Source organism: Herpailurus yagouaroundi, unplaced genomic scaffold (genome assembly GCF_014898765.1).
Source record: "Herpailurus yagouaroundi ecotype Mexico unplaced genomic scaffold, PumYag 190, whole genome shotgun sequence".
NCBI classification, from domain to species: domain Eukaryota; kingdom Metazoa; phylum Chordata; class Mammalia; order Carnivora; family Felidae; genus Herpailurus; species Herpailurus yagouaroundi.
Window position 1 is genome coordinate 36561085 of NW_024412421.1, and position 6450 is coordinate 36567534.

At 52.7% G+C, this 6450-nt stretch overlaps 1 protein-coding gene across 5 annotated transcripts in view; it reads left to right on the forward strand.

Moving 5' to 3' along the window:
• The first annotated feature begins 5937 nt into the window (after window positions 1-5937).
• The window catches only part of BANP (BTG3 associated nuclear protein), a 110959-nt gene continuing 110446 nt past the window's right edge, over window positions 5938-6450 (forward strand). For 4 of the 5 annotated variants that reach the window (XM_040443295.1, XM_040443299.1, XM_040443300.1 and 1 more), the window contains exon 1: window positions 6133-6250. The gene's annotated coding sequence lies outside the window, so the exon portion shown is untranslated. Of the gene's footprint in view, window positions 5956-6132; window positions 6251-6450 lie in introns of those variants that run through there. The other variant, XM_040443298.1, reaches the window with a different exon arrangement.

Genomic DNA, 6450 nt, shown 5'->3' on the forward strand with positions numbered 1-6450 from the left:
CTCAAAGATGACACAGGAGAAAATCTAGGCGACCCTGGGTGTGGTGATGCCTTTTCAGATACGGCACCGAAGGCGCGGTCCGGGAGAGAGATCACTAACACGTGAGCCTTCCTTGACACGAGACACTTGTGCCGTGTGAGAGACAATGTCAGAGGACGAGAAGACAAGCCGCAGACCGGGAGAAAATATCTGCCAGAGATACAAAGACGGTACACCCAGAGTGACCTCTGGGTGACCACGACGTGTCACTGGAGGCCTCGCGAACTGTCACAAATATCCCACTCTGATGGGGGATGCCGGTGACGGGGGGAGGCCGTGAGCGTGGACGCGGGAGGGCTGCACATGCTGTCTCTGTACTTTCCCGTTCCGCTCTGCTGTGAACCGAAAACTGCTCTAAAAAATAAGATTAAGTAACAACAACAACAAAAAGATGCGCAGGCCTAACACACGTTACAACGGGGATGGACGGCCCTTGAAAATGTGATATGAGTGAAAGACGCCAGTCACAAAAGGCCACAAGTTGTAGGATGCCCCTTATATGAAATATCCAGAACAGGCAAACGTATAGAGACGGAAAGCAGGTGAGGGGTTGCCAGGGCTGGGGGGTGCGGGAGTCATGGATAATGGGGAAGCCGTTTTGGGGAAGACAGAAAGGTTCTGGAACAAGTTAGTGGTGATGGTTGCACAACTTTGTGAAGGTGCTTAATAGCACTGAAGTGTGTATTTAGAACGGTTAAAATGGTAAATTTTATGTGATGTGTATTTAACTATAATAAAAAAAAGAGAGAGAGACGGAGAAAAAAAGCAGTCAAGCAGGCCTGGCAAAGTGTAGCTAGAGGAGCGGGTTATTACGTGATCCAGTAAAGGCACAGCACTCGGCCCCCGTGAGCAGTCGACAGTGGCAGCGATGGATGTCTCATTAGCAGTGGTAGCGTCCAAGTCATTTGCATGGATATAAAGTTTGACAACAACATCAGGGTAAGCGTCCCCTTTGCGCCAGATGCTGTGGTGAGCACTTCCCGTGGTCAATTTCAAAATTTAGAAACAACTCTGCCAAGTAGATTTTATTGTCCCATTTTACAGATGAGGATACCGAGGCCAGGGATGTCATGTGACTGGTCCAGAGCCACACAGAGGTAATATGAGCCAGGAGTGGAGTCCATGTCACAATCTGTACACAAAGGCACCTATGTCACAGGTGACTTTTAGGAGGTCTCATAAAAGTCCAGGGGTGGAAAAGAAGGCACAGGACGTTTCGGTACCTTTCCCAGATTCACAGGACATCCTGTCCATGCAGCAGTGACTGAATAGAGTTCTCCCTGAAGACTTTAAAAAAATAATTTATTTTCCAGCCTTATTGAAGTAAAATGGACAAAGAAGATGACAATTTCGTGTGCGTATACACTATGAAAGTCCGACCACAAGCAGGTTAATGAACAACGCCACCACCTGACACAGTTAGGATTGCTCTTTCTGTGGTGAGAGTGCTTGAGGTCTTGGTCACTTCCCAATACACGGTGTAGTCCCCATACTGTACGTTAGATCCCCAAGTGCATTCATCTTAAAACTGGAAGGAAGTCCGGGGGCACCTGGGTGGCTCAGTCGGTTATGCGTCCAACTTCGGCTCAGGTCTGACCTCGCCGTTTGTCAGTTTGAGGCCCGCATCGGGCTCTGTGCTGATGGCTCATAGCCTGGAGCCTGCTTGGGATTCTGTGTCTCCCTTTCTCTCTGCCTCTCCCACAGTCGTACTCGGTGTCTCTCTTTCTCAAAAACAAATAAACGTTAAAACAATTTTTTTAACTGGAAGTCTGTACACTTTGACCAGCGTTCCCATCTCCCTCACCCTGACCCTGATAACCACTCTTCTACTGTCTGCTTCTGGAAGTTCGACTTTTTTTTTTTTTTACTTTATTTTATTTAAAAAATGTTTATTTACCTATTTTTGAGAGAGAGAGAGCAAGAGAGAGAGAGAGAGAGAGAGAGAGAGAGAGAGAGAGATCGTGCGGTATGGGAGAGAATCCCAAGCAGGCTCCTTGCTGGCAGCACAGAGCCCGATGTGAGGCTCAAACTCATGAACCACGAGATCGTGACCTGAGCGGAAGTGGGATGCTTAACTGACCGAGACACCCTGGTGCCCTGTAAGTGTGACTTTTTTAGATTCCACAAGTGAGACCATGCAGTGCCTGTCTGTGTCTGGCTTACATCACTTAGCACGATGCCCTCCAGGTTCATCCACGTTGTCACAAATGGCAGGATGTCCCTCTTTCTTGCAGCTGAATAGTACTCCATTTTTTACCTGTGCCACAACTTTTTCATCCACTGACGGCCACTTAGCTTGTTTCCATGTCTTCCTATCGAGAAGGAAGTTGTGGTGAACACGGGAGTGTGGACGTCTCTTCTGTTTGCGTTTCGTTTGGATGTTTATCCAGAAGTGGTTGCTGGATCACGTGGTAGTTCTATTTTCAATTTTTTGAGGACCTTCCATACTGTTTTCGACAGCGGCTACACCCGTTTGCATACATGGGTTTTATTACGCTGAGGCCTATTACTGCATTTATTGCTATTTTGAAAGCTTTTATCATGAAGGGTGCTGAATTTTGTCAAATGCTTTTCTGCATCTAATGAGATGATTGTGTGGTTTTCACTGTATTGACGTGGTGGGTGGGTTTCCCTCCGTGTCCCTTGGTGGGTGGGACTGTTCCTGGACCACGGCTGCCGAGTGGCTACAGCTGGGTCTCAGGGTTCCAGGAAGGCTTCAGCCATGGACGGCTGTTGAATTATGGTTGCTGAGGGGGGGGTGTGACGGGGGACCTCCTATTCTACCATGTTGCTGACGTACTTCCTGGCCCGTAATTCTCTTGACGGACCAGAACGTGTGGCTGTGGCCTGTCTCGGGTCTGGCTGGAATCCACGTAAGTGGGGGACGGGGCTACAGTGCCTGCTGAGCGCTGCTTCGTCCCATTTTCCCTGAACCCCCCACGGACTCCTCTATCATCGTTCATCCGCCAACCTCATCTCTTCCCAGCAGGTGCTTTTGTGTGAGGTGGAAAAAGGCGTCCCGGGGTAGGAGCGGAATGACAGATCATCCCCTGTAGGTGGACAAGTTATAAAGAGGCACTGTTCGGGGTAGTCTCCAGAGCTGTGGCTGGTGGTTAGTGGCCGGTGGTGCCCGGAGCTCCTCATCTCAGGGAATGGGGCTTCTATCCATCTGTTTTCCCATAATTGCAGGCTCAGGTGACATCCCAGATGCCACCCCCAAGCCCTGCGCCTTGCCTCCGTCCCCAGTATCAGGTTGGGGGTCAAGTCCTTTTGATCTCATCCCATGACATCTCTTCTCCACTGTGACCACCCTAGTTCAGGCTTCCGTCACCCCTTGCCAGGACCCCTGCCACAGCCTCCTCAAGTACTCCCCCAAATTCACTTAGGAACCCTCCTCCCCATGCCCAATTCATTTTTCATCATTCCAGCTAAAGCAACTTTTGAAAATGCAAATCTGATCATATCTACCCTTGTCTCCCAAACCTTGAAAAGGCTTTGGCTATTTCAGGATCAAGACAAAACGCATCCTTTGGCCAACAGGGACCCGCACAGCCCGGATCCTAACCACCTTTCCTGCCAGATTTCACAACCTTCCACCTCACAGCTCTAGCACTGCCTTGGCCGTGTGACCCTGGGTGTTAACCTCTCTGAACGTCACGTTCTTCACAAAGAATACGGACTATAACATACGCCTGACTCAAGGCATGGCAACTTAACATACGATAATGCAATCATTTCTTGAGTCGGGCCTTCTGCGAAACCCTTTACAAGCTCTACTTCCTTGAATCCTCCCAATATTCCCATGAGCTGTGAGTCCGAGACGCCAGTTTCCGGAGGAGGCGGCCAAGGCTCACGAGGCCTCGGCAGTGCAACACGTGCCACAGGAGAGCCTGGATTCCAAGCCCAGGTCAGGCCAACTCCATGTCCCTGCTCTTACAGACAACTGTGCTGTTTTCTAGGCTTTTTCCTGGGCAACTGAGAGTTTCACGAATAATGGACTTGGCTTCATCCTAATGACATCTTCAGGAACAGGACGCTTCTGCAGGATCCCAGGGTCTGCTGGAAACGGCATCGCACAATTCTGATGGGGCCTTTGAGATCTCTGCGAATGCCCAGTGCGCACACGCGGAAGGGGGTTCCCCCGTTTCTGGTACCATCCAGGCCAGAGCGCCCTCCCTCTCTGGCCATAAAGCCCCCACTAACAGGACACTAGCCTCATTACCTCCAGAACCTGGACGGGAATCGTGTACGAACTGACTGGCGTGGAGCAGGGCCCTCTGCAATAGGGAAGCAGCCCTTCTTTGGTGGACAGCTGGCTTTGCCAACGGCCGGCTATTTAATTATTTTTAAAACCGTGGCTAACCAGCTAGATGTCAATATTAACACTCTCCTTTATTTGAGCTTCCTGGGTGGCTAAGCGTAAAACACACGAATCTGAGTCATCAACAACGAGAAAGAGAAGTCAGCGACTCTGGCATAAGCGCAGACAGTTTTGATGGGCTTACTGTCTGATGATGACTTGGCAGTGGCTTGGGGCCCCGCAGTGTGCAAGGCCCGGCCAGGAAGGAGCCGGCCACCCACACCTGCACTGGAGCTACAGACAAGGAACTGTGTGATGTTTTGAAACGACACGAAAATTGCCAGTCTACAGTTACCTGCGTTCTCGTCAGATACGCACGTATCTAAGAAATCTCAGTTAAGTTTTAGACTTGGCTATGACTGAGGCAGGGGTGGGGACAGAAGGCACGGCCGTCTAAAACCATTTTGCAGCCACTCATCTCTCGGGATCTGTGTGCTCAGCTTCCGCAACCCTTTCCCCCCACTATGAGCAGACTCTAGACCACAGTGTTTTGGATTCCAAACTCCGCTTTTGTCTTTTTCCAGCAGCGTGACCTTGCTGAGCAATTTTCCCTCATCTGTAGACAGGAAAACTCTCATTTCAATGTGAATAAATATCTCTTCCAGCACTGAGCTTCTGTGACTCTTCTCTGGAATTTCTTTAAGGCACTTTTCCTGCAAAGAAACCCAATGACCAGCCTCAGGAGAGCTCCCAGGTGTTAATTCTGGAAGAGATTCTAACCAACGAGGTTGCCCAAGGTCACACGGCGCGTTACTGCCCTGAATTGGGCTTTTTGTCCCTGGCAAAAAGGGAAGTGGGCAGGAAACTTGCAGGGAAGCGTTTTCTTTCCCAAATGAAAATAGCTCCACAGCCTTGTTCTTGCTCGTCGTAAACAACTCGGAAAACAGAGGCGAGTAGAGAGAAGAAGGAAAAGCAATGGGAACCCCAGCCCACGTGAGGCGCAGTGCTGATGGCAGTCAGCAGGAATCGTTTCTGGGGATTGTCTACAGTTCAGTGATTTCTTCCCACGAGTGCCAACAAGCGTGCATTTAAGCTACATACGTGGAACACGTCCACACACCGAATTCGTGCTCGTCCATAAGATAGCCTATACATTACTGACGCACGTCTCGTACGGTAACACATTAGTTACATACGGTACATATGCCACATAACCACACACACGTTTTTCCACTCGTGAGCGCCGGGAGGTGTGGACGGACGCCGGGGAGCCCGGGGCACCTCCTATTACCTGGGGGCGCGCCTCCCCAGCGGCAGCGGCCGCGACCCCCGCGTCTCAACTACAAGTCCCAGCAGCCGCGGGCGCGGCCCCTGACGGGAGACCCGAGTACGGAGAGAGAGACTACAAGTACCGGCAGGCAGAGCGCACACGCAGGGACTACGATTCCCAGAAAGCACCGCTAGCGGGTCGCGCACGGCCCTCTGGGATATGTAGTCGTCGAGGGGAGAACTGATTCCTATTCATTCGGCCTCAGAGAAAAATGTAAATTCCTCTCACGGTCCACCGACGCAGCTTCCCACTGGGCTAACGCGGAGACGGAACTTACGCTGAGGAGGTAAGGACCCTCAGAGGCCCAAACTAGGGCGCGGCAGGAGGACGCGTGCGCATGCTCGGCGGTCGTCGGCGCGGGCGAAAGCGCGCGCGGGAGGCTCCGAGAGGCAGGCCCCACCCCCTCGCCCCGTCCCTGCGCCCGGCGCGCCCCGCTTAGGGAGCGTGCGCAGACGGTGCCGGGCGGAGGGCCGCGGGGAGGGACTCGCGGCGCCTGCGCAGAGCGGCGGCTTCTCTCGCGAGGACGGACGCCATTATCGCATCTCCCCGACAAACACCACGAGAATTCCGCAGCCCACACGGTAATTGCAGCTCCCGCAGCCGGTCGCGTCTCCACCTCCCCCTTCCCGCGGGGCGAGAGCGAGAGCGAGAGCGAGATCTCCCCTCCTCCCTCCTCCCTGCGCCCTCCTCCGGCCGCCGCGCCCGCCGCCCCCGCCCGGGACGCCCTGCGCGGCCGGCCGGAGGAGGGCGCAGGGAGGAGGGAGGAGGGGAGATCTCGCTC